The following is a 14838-nucleotide window of genomic DNA, read 5'->3' on the forward strand; positions in this document are numbered from 1 at the left end:
TCTCTCGTAGGTTGATACCTGTAGTGTCAAATAGGGCTGGATGCCAAACGTTATTTGTACCATATTTGCATGAATGACCGCTTTAGACGCTTCAGATGCCATTCGTAGCGTCTCTAGATGATGGAGGGCTTGTTGTTTTAATGCCTTTTTTGAGAGATCAATTATGGCCTCTGGGTGGGAGTAATATTTCTCAAGTCCAAGATCTCTTAGGAAATTTCTGATATAGGAAAGCCATCTTACTCTGGAAGACTTGTCCAGAGCCATTGTGTCGGCTACGATAGACTGGGTCAGCGCATTTTTCACAGACGTCCAAATGCGCCGCCACAGCATCAGAGGTTGTATCTTGATCAAGTCCTCCAGGTAAGGGATTCCTAACTCTAGATGGGAGGCGTAGATTGAGGTGCCTCTTGGGGTGGCCAATAGGAATCTTAAGAACGCGTTTTCTGCTATCTGAATGGAGCTTGAATCAGTGTGTCCCCAGACACCCGCTCCATACAGCGCAATGGCCTGACATTTGGCGCTATATATTTTCAGTAGCTCTAAAGGGGGCCTTTTCCCCAATCTCTGGGAGAAACTTATCAGAGCCGCTGTTGATCTTTTAAACAGATGGCATCTTGTTTCTACGGCTGCCTTCCATGTCAATCGATCGTCCATCATGATACCAAGGTACGGGTACTTGGTGGTGACCTCGAGTTTGTGATTGTCGAGGTAGATTTCCTTTACTCCTTTTTTCTTCGTACCTGATACCATGACAAACGTTTTCTTGACATTTACCTGGAGATCCAGACCCCCCATGAAGGTTGTATATCTATTCAAGGAGTGCTGGAGCTCTCGGGGAGTACGCGCAAGGAAAACCGCGTCATCCGCGTAAAGCAGAGCGGGAATCAGGCGCTGTTTAATGCGCGGGAGGTCCTGGGCCCCCCTCAGCATCTCCTCCTCCAGACCGTTGGTGTCCCCTTGGCCTGCATGTATTTGCCCATTAACAGGCTAAGATTTAGGGCCTGTTCCACCGTTCCGAAGCCCTCTCGGAATCCGAACTGGAGATCGGAGATGATGCCTCTGTCCTCACCCCACTGCTGGAGTCGCTCTAGGATTACTCTCCCCACAACTTTCCCGAGCGAGTCCAGCAGTGAGATGGGATGGTAGCATCTCACGTCTTGTCGGTCCCCCCTTTTAAAGATAGGGACCATTATAGACTTGGTCCAAGAGTTCAGAACTCCCTCATTAGCAGCAGCAGTGCATACTCTTGTAAGGATGGGTGCCCAGAGGTCCAAGTTATGCTTGAAGAGGTCCACCGGGACCCCATCAGGCCCTGGGGCTTTCCCGCTTTTGCTTGGTTTGAGTGCCAGTAATAGGTCAGATATATCAAAATGGACGGGGATTGGGTATTGTACTTTAGGAGTCAAGTTATCAGGGCGATCTTGGGTTACATTGTTTTTAAATATTTTGGAAAAATGCGCCACCCACGTATCCTCGTCTACAGCGACTTCGATTTTGGGGGTGTTTGTGTCAGAGAGATAGGGGGCTCTGACAGTGCGCCAAAAAGCCTCGCTGTTTTTTGTGACCGCACTCTTATGTAGATCTTCACAGAGTTTTTGTTTCAGCTCTTTTGTTCTTTGCTTACGTTCCCCTATATATTGGCGTCTGAGAAGTTGGATTTGTCCCATGTCCCTCGGTTTATGATGTACGGCATGTTTTAATTTAGTGAGGGCTGTGGTGCAATTGTGATTGAACCACCCTTTCTTTCCTGAATTTTTGTTCGTTACTTTGGATGAAAGTAGTTCGTTGGTTTTTGCTAATATTTCTGTGAACTTCTCTAAGACTTCTTCGTGACTAGTTGAAAGGTCCAAACATTTTATTATGTTTGGATAAGTCAGCTCGACCAGTTTTTTTGTGGTTTCGCTGGGATTAACTTTTTCCCACTTAATTGTAAAACCATTCTGTTTCCCCACCTCTAGCTTGTTCTGAGCAAGAGTGTTAGCAATTTTGGTGTTTTGAGATTTAAAGTGGGGTAGATAGAGCTCCATCCTCAAAGCAGAATGGTCACTCAATGTGTTGTTAATGGTCTGAACATTTCTGGCTATATCTAGTAGTCCAGAAGACAAGAGAATAAAATCAATAGTGGTTTGGTGACCTCTGCCCACATAGGTCAGATGAAGGGATTTTAAATCCGCCCTTGGCCGATTAGCAATTTGCAAATCTAGTTCAGAAAGCACACTGTTTAGAGCGTTCCCTGCTTTGGTATGGGTAAAGTGTATTAAGGGTATTTCATGTTCATCCACAATCCCACAGCAATGTAGGTTCGCCAGTGGGCATGGATGAAGGTTAAAGTCCCCACCCCATAGTAAGTGAATTGCCCCATGGCTACCTTTCCGTTGGTGAAATTGAGTTATTCTCTCCTGTATGGTTCTCAGGACGATCATAAACTGATCTTCATCTAAGTTATTATACAAGTTGATCAATAAAATGGTCTCCTTGTTGACAAGGGAGAATGATAGAATATGGTAATTGGGATCCAAGTGGACGATAGAGGCTTTAAAATTTTTCAAAGTGTTTGCTATATACACTATTAGTCCACCTTTGGGCCTACCTATTATAGAACTTACTGCTGAAATAAAAAAGGTTTTAAATCCTGGTATATGGAGCTCTGTTGTAGTCCATGTCTCCTGAAGGCAAATTATTTTGTAAGATTCTAAAAAATGTTGGACCGTTCCATCCTCAAGCTTTGATCGCAGACCAGCTATGTTCCAGAAGAGGATGGGTATATATTGGTGATCATTATTTTGCGCTGATATTACTATTTGGTTAGGAGAACTTGTGTTCCGTGTGGGGGGGATAAATGAGGAGTAATGGGTTCCTCTCCTGTTGGTGGTCAATCGACCATTTCTAGTCCACTGAATCTATTGTTCAGCGGGATGTTATACCACGGATCCCATCGAGCTGGATCTCTGTGTGTCATCCTCTGGATGTATGGCCTCGGTTCTTCCCAACCTCCACCCTGGTATCGTTGGCCATAATATCGTGGGCCCACTGAATGCCAAGGATTATCTTGCTCATGATGTCTAGGACCCCCATAATGGTTGGCGTTTGGGAAATCAGCTTGGCGGGAGAGGGGTGCTCCCCAGGAAGAATCACTATCCTGGGAAAAAACATCTAGTTGCCTAAAAGGATAGAAAAACGAAAGTGGTTTAACATTAATACCACCACTTACATTCGAGTCACCCCAAGAGCAGATATATTCCGCTGTTCGAGGGTCTTCGAAGGTTATCACTATGCAATCCCCTGGAATCGTTTTCCTAGTTTTACCCACCCATGGTGTTCTGCGTGCTGACCTAATCCTTCCATGCCAATTAGGAGGCATGGGACGATTGGTCTGCAGCCAGTGTTGTGCCTTATTCATCAGGGACCAACCCGGTTCGACGCCGTGTTCTGCCAGTTCTGGGGCACCCGTCATAACCACCACATAAGGTGAGGCCGCAGGTGGCAGATCGGCTGCGTGTCTAGTATCCCCCGCATTTCTAAAGGTGTTTCTATTTGCTCTTGGAACTGAGGGATTAGAAGCTAGAAATTGTGGCCCATGTGTATTAGAGGTTGTTTTAGTTACAGTCTTATTATCTGCCACTAGATTTGACACAGGTATAATTGGGGCCTGTATGTTATCCTGTAGTCGAGTGACAGGTGTCTTATTTGTCAAATTAGGGGTGATGTTAGTTTTCGACACATTAGAAGTTGTAGTATGGGAGGCACTCCTTTGTACACTAATTGCTTTCGAGGTCATATTCGTGGGCTTTAAGGGGGGTTGTTTTTTATTGTTAGTTGTCCCTGTTTTTTGGGCCCCAGGAGTTTGATTGTGATGTTGGAATGTGATAAGCTTTGATAGCTGCAACTCAATCTGTGCTAGCCTTTGTTCTATTGGTAGTAAAGAAAGTTTAAGTAGGTCAGCAATCTTGTTTAACAGCTCAGGAGTAGCGGTGTCACATTGTCTCTTACTAATTGATATGGGGGCCTGAGTATCAAGATTAATAGGAGTAAGGGATTCGTGATCGTTATGATGGATTAGCGCGGTAACCACTAAGTGTTCTGTTCTAGGGGGCACTACCTGTAGGGGACTAGGTATTTGATCTAGTAGCTCAGGGGTAGAAATAATTTGATCGTTTTTCCTCTTGCTTATTGCACCCTCCCTCTTTCCCCTTGCTTGGATTTTTTCTAGGGAGCTCGTTTGCGAGGGGGTTTGGGGAGCTAAGTCAGGTGTTCTTTCTAAGTCAATGCTTAGCTGCGAGTCTGCAAGTTGGGACACGGACAGGTCCACAGTATTGGGCAAGCTACGTCTATCGCAGCTAGTCCTCGACACCTCATTTGTCCCTACTGCTGGGGTTCTAGCATCCGCCAAATTACCAAGTGAGGATCTTTTCGCGAATGCTAGATCTAAGGATACCCTTTCTTCCATCAGGGATATACTTTGGTCAATGAAAGTATTCGCCTTAGTAATAAAATCGTCCATAGGCCCAAGCAGTTTACCCACACTACCCGGGGCCTTGGTTTTGTTGCCCCTTGTCACCACCATTTTACCTCAAAGATGGTGAGGGTAGTCCAAAGGGTGGGTGCGGTTGGGTAGATGAAAGGGGGATGGCCCAGTCCAGTCTCTAGTCCTCGAACGGCCTCAAACGGCCCGCTCTTTGCCCGGTCTTCGCCCGCGCTTCTGTCCGCGCGCGTTCCGCGTGCGCGTCTGGATGCTGAACTAAATAGGAGGAGGAGGGGGGCAGGAAGAGGCACCAGGTGCGCGCGATGACCTGGCGCAAGCACCTCTGGGCCTCGCAGTCCCGCTCCCGCTGACTGCCTCAACTCCCTCAGCTGCTGGGCAAACCCTGGGATGGATCACACGGGCTCAGGCAGAGTTCCGTCTTCCAGGCAAAATTAATCCAAATAGGGTGGAGCACACGGGCTCAATGTTCGAGGGTCCCGTCTTCAGGGCAGTTAAAATGGCAAGTTGATTCCCTCCACGAGTACAGCACACACACACGACTGCGAGCGGCTCCCGCGAAGCGGGGGCTGCGAGTCGTTAAGAGCTTGCAGGGAGGAGGGGGCGGGAAGAGGCACCAGGTGCGCGCGATGACCTGGCGCAAGCACCTCTGGGCCTCGCAGTCCCGCTCCCGCTGATTGCCTCAACTCCCTCAGCTGCTGGGCAAACCCTGGGATGGATCACACGGGCTCAGGCAGAGTTCCGTCTTCCAGGCAAAATTAATCCAAATAGGGTGGAGCACACGGGCTCAATGTTCGAGGGTCCCGTCTTCAGGGCAGTTGAAATGGCAAGTTGATTCCCTCCACGAGTACAGCACACACACACGACTGCGAGCGGCTCCCGCGAAGCGGGGGCCGCGAGTCGTTAAGAGCTTGCAGGGAGGAGGGGGCGGGAAGAGGCACCAGGTGCGCGCGATGACCTGGCGCAAGCACCTCTGGGCCTCGCAGTCCCGCTCCCGCTGACTGCCTCAACTCCCTCAGCTGCTGGGCAAACCCTGGGATGGATCACACGGGCTCAGGCAGAGTTCCGTCTTCCAGGCAAAATTAATCCAAATAGGGTGGAGCACACGGGCTCAATGTTCGAGGGTCCCGTCTTCAGGGCAGTTGAAATGGCAAGTTGATTCCCTCCACGATTACAGCACACACACACGACTGCGAGCGGCACCCGTTTTATTGCATAATGCTTACTGCAACATATTTTTTGGTACTAATATTTCATTGCCATTTTTACACATGGTAATACTGTAGGGGCAAATATTGAACAGCCAAATACAGAAATATGCAACTGAAAGATAAGAGGTTAATCCACACAACATTTTAATTAACTTTTGACTTGTCTGAGTAAAAAACATTTTTTTGCTCAAAACTGCAGATCATGCAGCAGATGATGGATTATGTGGCATATGCGGCAAATACATAATTATGCGAAAAAAGCTGCAGTTCATTAAGTATATGCCCTCTGCTCAAAGAAGGTCTTCAACGAAAGTTGTAGCCAGGTGCAGAAGGGATATAATGCCAGTAGAGCCTTACACTCATTAAAGATAGAGCTTCGTAAATTAAAAACGGAGAAGCAAAAAGACAAACAAGGGGATCGTGGAGCACCCCACATTGTCCTCAATTGAGCTCCCAACATTCCAGTCTTCTAGTAAAAAAGACCACAGAGGCACAGAATGTATTAGCAGGTAGGACGCTCCATGCACAGCTAAATTTGCCTACTGTTGTTACACAGACTCCACACCGCTTCCAGTTTTAACTGTTGCTTTCCCATGGATAAAGTAATGTAGAAGAGTGGTGTGGCTCAATGGTCAGAGGCGGCAGACCTGTAAGCAGAGAACGGCCCGGGACCAGGGTTTAATTCCCGACGCGGCAGGGTCTTGGACCAGGGTCAACGGACTCGATAATTCTCACCTCAGTGCCTACTCTAACCAGGGAACACACACGGCAACTCTGGGCATTAAGCTTGCCTCATCTCTACAACGGCCCCCCACAGACGCCGGGGATGCCTGGTTTCACCCTGGAGATACCCAGAAAAAGGGACCATCTCACAGGGAAAACCAGGACGGGTTCCCCAGCGGTCTACAGCGCCAGGACACTCGGGTAGAGTAACAGTGCGCTTTACAAGTATCCCACATTTACATTTATATTTATAACGTGAAATAGGAATGCTGAACGCAGAGAATGATTGATAAAAAGTCGGGGCGCTGCCCTGAAGTAATTGTCAAGTATAGGACAGCAGGGAAAATATGCTCAGACCAGGACATCCCTTTGGCCCTATAAAAGATCAATTGAACCTGTGTATTCTACTTGGAAGAAACCTATAAAAAATGTAAGGCAGAGGGTGTAAAGTTTCTGTTCACAATAGTACCCGCAAACCAACAAATGAAGATGGAGTAAGTATGCTTGTACGCGTGACAATCATTCGCTGTTGGAGAAGCATCTAAAACAAGAGCAGGGTGTTCTTTACAGAGGAGTTAGCATATGAAGTTGTTGCATGTAAGTGTAGGTGTGTGTATGCCAGGTTGTAATGTGAAGACCTTATGTGTAAACTTAATACTGCAGTCAGAGTCTGACTGGCCTGTAGGGCAACCAGGTAGTACCTGAAGCATTGCTCTGACAGGTCAGTGTGTGGGCTGGTTTTATGGCTCTTTGTGTGCCAATTTTATGGTTTTGTGGGCAGGTTTTTACTGTTGATTTTCCTGACGTTACCACAAACATTGCTTGCAGCAAGCACAAATGCATGCAGTGTCCCCTACCTCGTAAAACATCTAGTCAGCATGTCTTTACAAGTTGGAAACTATACCGATTTGCACACGTGGGCCACTTTTTTAGCTTTCTAATTCACTAATGATTGTCAATTTTCGTTTGGTGCCAGGACCTATTTTTTTTACAACAATGCCAGAGTGAGATTATGTATACTACACCACATTCCACATAGATGCTTGTACAACACATGAAGAAGGATAGAGACTGGGATCAGTCAGATGGTTTGAGCTGATTTGTGCCAGTAAGTGACAGTACAATAGCATGTATACTACATGGAGAATTTGTACAGAGTACCTTAGGAAAAGTGAGGAGCAGCAAGTATGGGAACTGATCCGAGGGCCATCGAATGGATTTAATGCGATGGGACAGTATTCTAAGCATAAACAGGGCATGTGCAAAGTTCACTGTTTGTAATTTTCATCTCTGGTCCAAGATCATCAAACAAGAAAAAGTGGTTATTGAGTGTGGACCATTGTACACTGAGACAAACTTGAAAAGAGCAAATGTAAGAGCCGTCAGCCATCATTAATAAATAAAACTGTCAAAGTGGGAAAAGAAAGTAATAAAGGAATATGTTTGTGTTGTACAGTCACTCATTCATCCCAACTTTATGACATTCTAGAGTGAAGTAAATATCGTGTTCCTACAATAATACATTCTTACCATTCAAAATTAAACCCGAAACCTCTCCACATGATGCACTGACACTTTTGCACCGAGCGAAGACATTCCCTCAGAACAGCAACAAATAGGTCTAGCTATACGTCTAGTGGCCAGCATTTTTTATAGATAAAAAACGGTATGAATTTTTAACATCTGAATGTGGGAGAGTTCTTGGATGAAAACTACAAGAGTCTATATTAACTTTCTTCACAGATATTAGATGAATGTTATCCTTGGTTAGCCATTATGGTGAAAAGACAAAAGTTCGGATGTATGACGTTACAACGCATACTTTTACAACGCCTAACTTTACATCGTAAGTTTTACAACGCATACCATTACTACGCATTTTGGGCGCTGGGTAGTGAATAGTTTAATTTACTATTCCAACTCCAGTCCCCGTGGATAGTAGGGAAGGTGTTGGATAGTACATTAAACCTATTCCCTATCCTAGAGCGCCCCCCAGCGCTATGCGTTGTAATGGTTTGTGTTGTAAAAGTTTTGTTGTAATGGTAGTTTGTTGTAAAAGTTTCGTTGTAAAGGCTGTATACCCAAAAGTTCCATTTTCTTCTGTAAATATACTATTAGCACACCAATCCACAATATTATGACGGATTATTAAAATGTTAAAACGTTGGTAGCAGGATGAAACACAATCAAATAACTATGCACTCAATGGACTCTAAAGTGTTAACGCATTTTTAGCCCTGCAGCAATTTACCCTTAGAGTGTGGGTACTCCCAAACATTTTCCCGGGGACCGCAAAGTTTGGTCTATGATGTGACCGAGGGCCGGGCTGTTGCCAGCAGGGGCTGTAAAGTGGGTGTAGGGGAAGCAAAGCATGTATATCTAGTGGCTGTCTTTACAAATGTAGGTGTTCCTAAAGTTAAGGGCCTAGTTGCTTCCTTTCCCTAACTGCAGTTAACCTTTAAATAAGTGTTTCCTGTATATTTAACTTTTTTTATGTTAGTGCCGAGTCTAGTAAATTGAGGGCCAGTGCTGCTGCTACCCAGGGGGCCACATGTAAAGTTCAGGAGGGCCGCATGCCGCCCCCAGGCCATACTTTGAGTATTACTGCCTTAGAGGATGGTGGAGAACACTGTAGAGGGTACCAAGAATAACATATGTTGTGATAGTTAAGAGTAGCATAGTGGCAGTGGGACAAACCATGTCTAAGCAAAAGAGAGATTTAAATTTTGGTAGGAAGGATCAATTATAAAGATTCATGTGCCTGCAACGGTATATCAGTAATTGCATGTTTGGGTCCAGTTTTGTGAGTGCCTTTGCATGTGTCTGCCAGTGTTTGTACCAGTGGTGTAGCAAGTGTGTGTGTGTGGGGGGGGTGGGTGATCAGGCCCGGGCAGCACGAGTTTTGGGGACTGCAACCTCTCCCTCCTCTTACCTGCCGTCTCAGGGCAGCAATCACCAGCACGCCCCCTCTCTTCAATGTGACCACCGCAGAGCGGCAAACACAGGGACCGTCACAGTCAGCCAAATGGCTAGCTATGCCACTGATTTGTACCTATTTGTTTCCATGTGCATGTGTGTCTGAATTTCTTTATGCATGTGTGTCCTTCTACTTGTACCTATGTTGTAGGGTGTGTGCATCTGTCTTTGTGTGCACTTTTGTCTTAATGCATGGATGTGTGTATGTTTTATACATTGTGTGTGTGTCAGTATCTCAGCATTTTCATATACATGTTTGCATATATGTATTCCTGTTTGTGTGGGCAAGTATGCCTGTGAATGTAGAAATTAAGATGTGCATTATTGGAGCATTGTGAGATCTGGCGAGGGATACTTACTAGTGCACTGTAGACATTGGAGAATATGTGTATTACTTGTGTGAAGTTCATGTAGAGCAGACTCGTTGAATATCTCCTGCTGTTCTTGAACCACCTATGTATCAAGGTAAAAATATGCCTGCAATAGCAATCAGGGAAAACAGGAAATGACTGCTGGTCATGAACAACTTTACCAACCTGATCCTTCAACATTTTTCTATGTGCTTTCATATTGGCTCTGGTATCCCATTCATTCAATGCTTCAAACTGTACAGGTCTTGGTTGCGGAGTTGTATCAAACAAACTTTGTCTCAAGTACGCGATTTTTAAAAAATCAAAAGTACCATTCCCTGGAAATTGTGTATCATTTTCCATAGCCATGTGCCACTCCTTAAGCCATCTCATAGGCTGGGCATCTGACTGCTTCTGCTAGTGAATTACATTTACACTTACAGAAAATCACAGACATTGTAAATTCAAAAAATCTTGACAATACTCCACTCAATATAACACAATAGAACCACAACACAATATCTTCAAATAATAATTCATTAAAAAAAACAATAACACTTATGTCTTTGTACGGGGAAACAGGGCGGAATTCTTTCTCAACACAAAAGCTGTAGTGGTTCAAGGCACTACACAATTACACATCGAGATATGCTTTGACTAGCGACAACCAACCCTTGGACTTGGAATAGTTTATCTTTAACCTGTTTGTTTGTGCACAATAAACCACCATTATTCCACTTCCAAATTATGACATTCATAGCTAGACTATTAAGGAAATCATTAAAGTCAAAAACATAAACCTTGGCTCCTCACTTTTTAAATTCCATAGACACTTTACTTAACTTGCAAGTTCTCCAAAAGTTCAAATTCTTCACATAAAATATGTAGTGTCAAGACAAATTAATCACAACAATATTTTAACATGTACGATGGCCAATAACATTCCACGTGCAAATCGCAATACCCAAAACACAATATCATACATAACACTAATGGACACAATCACCAACAACAAACCCTGTTGCAATGCACGCAGTGCTAGACACACAACATCACTGTGAAGACATACTTACGAATACACCTTTCTTACTGGACGCCAGTTACCTCTTTGCAGACTTAAAGACACGACCGCTCCATCATAGGACAGTTTACCTGTCCACGGATCATCAACACTCCAGATTCTCCATGAGGGTCTAATGCTCTACTAATTAGCCTCTAATTAATCTTTGCCCTAAGCATTTCTACACTAAACTGATTAATTCCTTTGCTCTTGCTTCTCCACCAAACACTGTTGATGCTCCAACTCATTTACCATTAAGGAGGGTCAGTTTGCAGAAAAAGGAAGATTGCTAGCCTCAAATAATCAGTCAAGACCATTAAGGAAATATGTGCATAAACAGGCTTTTCCCAGTTTCAGCCTGTATTCAAATATTTAATGTAATCAGTACAGAAAGTAAAACGGAAATTAGAGTCAGAAGCCAGCACATTATTAAATGCAATAATACTGTGTGCCTCGATGAAATGAGGTAGCTCTAGCAAATTAGCAATAACAAGCCCTAATACAAAAATGCCACACAGCATGTATCTCCTCCAGGACAGCAGCAAAATGACGTAACTTCTCCCAGAATGGCGCAACTTTTATAAAGTTTCAGGCAAAGACAGCATGACTTTACGTAAAAAGGTACACCACGCATTCAGACGATTAGCGTTCAAACCACCCCATATAACACCCACTTCCTCATAATTTACATTGGCTATTAACTCAGATAATTTAGTTTCACAAAGGAAATAAACAAGAAATTACACTTTATATGAAGGCTTGTCCTGAACAACAATAGCGACAAACATAGCACACCTGTTTTAATTCTGGCCTGTTCTACCTGCTCCTTATTCACCTTAGGATATTTGTCTTTTTGGATAGCGCCGCGATGCCCCAGGGTGATGTGAGCGCTCTATAAACCCTTAACATAACACACATAACACATAACAATGTAGATTCTGCACATTACCTCGAAATGTTTAAAAATATATCCCTTTGCCAAAGAAAAAATATTTATTTGCAAGTACAGGGACGGACCATGGATACAGCTAAATGTGGATGATTTTGTGAAAATCAATGAAAAGTAATACATGCGCACAACATTACAACACGCACTTTCAATAATGTGGAGTCATATGAAAAACCCCAGCAGACTGCCAAGGAGGATGTGATATGCAAGTAGGATTTGGCACATTAATGCAAAAAAGGATGCTAAGAGTGCCACCCTGCATATTCTGTCAGGAACAGATGGATCCTCTCTGCCCATTCTGGTCAGCCTACTGTATGCTACTTGGAGCAATTTCACACCTCATTCATGCCTCTTCAAATGCTAATTACTGGCTGGCAGATGTGGGAAAGGAAAATGCAGATTTAGCTTCTCGGTAATGCAGACAAGGTAAAGGTAACTTTTTAAAGTACCTTGCCAAAATATTTATTGCAAATCCAACTTCATCAGTGGGTTTGTGATAAATATTTCAACTAGTCCAAAAATAAATTTTCAGGACATTTTCACAGTAAGGACATGTTTAACATTTAACTTTTACATGGCCCACTTTTAAATGCAGTGCATACTGACATATGTGTAATAAGGCATTAATAGGGGTCACTTATTAATATTTAAAAAGAAGGTTTTGACCTGCCAAAAAGGGGTTATTTTGACAAGTGGAATGTACAGTTTACTATAGTAGGCCTGGAGACATGTTTTACAGTGCCACTGCAGTGTATGGCACAAGTAGTACTGCAGTCCACTGGTAGCATTTAATTTGCAGGCCCTAGGTACACTAAGGACTTATAGGCAAATTAAATAAGCCAATCAAGTGTATACCAATGTTACCATTTTTTTTTAATCCTCATTCACCTCAGACCACCGTGACCAAGCCAGCCACCTGTACCTGATGTGTCTTGGGAGCAGGCGTGGGAATTTGCTCCCCTGCGGGAACATCTGCGCACTGGAAAGGTACAGTCCCAAACAGGTAAGTTCACTCTCAGATATGGTCTGGTATACACCAGCAACTGCTAATGATGGCAGTGTGGGAGCAGGAGAGACCCAATGCAGTCCAGAGAGATCCAGAGAGGTATAATCATAGGACAAATCATTATAGAAACACGCCGTAGCTGTTTTTCTCGTACAGGACAACACTACGTCCGCGGTCATTTTGGGGATTTACTGTGACTTTGAAGATCTGCCTGAAACGCGATTTACCGTTTCAAGAGCATCCCGATCTTTTATTCTTGATAAAGATGCCATATAAATGCTGATATAATCTTCTTTGTAATAATTACTTGTTGGTCTAGCGATAGCCCTGAAGAAGTCTGTGGTCTATACAACCTAAGACGAAACACGTGTTGGCGGCTGGATTCGTTTAAGAAGAATTACATCACAATAAATGAAGAGACGAAGATCATCTTGTTTGTGAATCACTCAAAGACTTTATTGATTGTTACTATCAGCTCAGGATATACTTTGCTTCATGATTACGTTTGGTATTGATTTTCTCTTTACCTTTGGTTGATGGTGGATGGCCATCACCTTATCCATGGAGCTATTCCTATTGCAATTTCTGACTTTGTAACAACTCAGAGCAATTTTCACTCAGCCATCCTTTCTGCATTGTAGCATTATAGAAACAGGCACCAAATCGGGGCTCTTATTAGTTTTCTCTTGCCTCTGCGTTCAACCATCTTAATTAAAAGTTCCAAGGCTTTATTCCACTTAGTCCGGGTCCCTCTCAAATCTAACTTAGACGTCGTGATGACCGAGGCCAGCCATTCAGGGTGTAGGGCAGATGAGCATTCCACCCATTTTCTGCAGATTTCCCTCCTGGATAAAAGTATGGGGGAGAAGATGTAACCCCTTGCTGGGCCTGTGACTTTATTGGAGATTCAAAAAAATATCATGGAGAGGCTTACTTGAGTTGGAAAGCAAAGATGACCAAGATAGTTTCACCAACTTTAACCCAAAAATCAAGGATAGCCGGACATTCCTGAAACGTGTATATCCGATGCTCTCTCTTGGCTGCATTTCTTGCATCTGACACAAGGTCCTGTCATCATCCTTGATAGCCTTTGGGGGGGCGGTTAGGTAAGCCCTGTGAATTGTGAATAAATGATTCCTCCTTAACCATGCCGGCTTAACTGTGGGGAACACATTTCCCAATGATGTTTGCCAAGGTTGTTCCCAGGGCTCTCCCGGCAAACAAGCACCCCACAGTTTCTCTGCAAGTTTAAAATCCCCGTCTATTGCCTCTTCCATATTCCAATACAATAAGGAGACCTCTTTTTTTTCACCCTAGGGTTTTCCACTAGTTGTTCCTCTAAAAAGTTTCCTGTACCTATAGATGATTTCAGGTTTTGGACCCAACTTTGAAGTTGGATATATTTAAATTTGGAGATGTCCCCTTTCAAGATATTATGTAGCATTGGTCAGGGTAAAAGTGTGCCCTCTTAAGCGAGATCTCCCCATACTCTAAGTCCGGCCTCCCTAAGTGTCTGTGCTAGTTTGTCTTTTAAACATTCCGGTGTACCGGGCAAGTCCCAGAGGGGGGCAAGACTAGAGAAATAACTAAGGCCCATCAGCCGTCTAATACTTGCCCATGTTCTGGCCATCGGCTGTAGCACCTTTAGCCTTATCTTCTTGATAAACGTGGGCTCTCCGTACTTAAGCAGAAAACCGTACTTAAACAGAAAATCCTCCTCGACCAAGCTAGGATCTTTTAACATTGCTGAGAACATAGCCCCTAACACGGCACGATCTTGTGTTTTTAAAAGCATCCTGGAGTGGGACAGTTGGAAAGCCCCGGCATAGTATTGCAGGTTCGGTAGGGATAGTCCCCCTTCCTCCCTCCTACATCTCGACTTCTTCCAGGCAAATCGGGTTCCTTTAAAAGCCCATATGAAGGAGTTGATAGCCTGCTGGAGTTTGTCGATAGACGGCTTGTCAAAATGTAATGGAATAGAGTTGAAGAAGAAGGTCATTTTAGGAAGCACTATCATTTTGACCAGATTTACCTTCCCAAAGATTGACAGCGGTAGGTGGGTCCAGCTCTTCAAAAGCCCAAG

Source organism: Lissotriton helveticus, chromosome 7, assembly GCF_964261635.1.
Source record: "Lissotriton helveticus chromosome 7, aLisHel1.1, whole genome shotgun sequence".
NCBI classification, from domain to species: domain Eukaryota; kingdom Metazoa; phylum Chordata; class Amphibia; order Caudata; family Salamandridae; genus Lissotriton; species Lissotriton helveticus.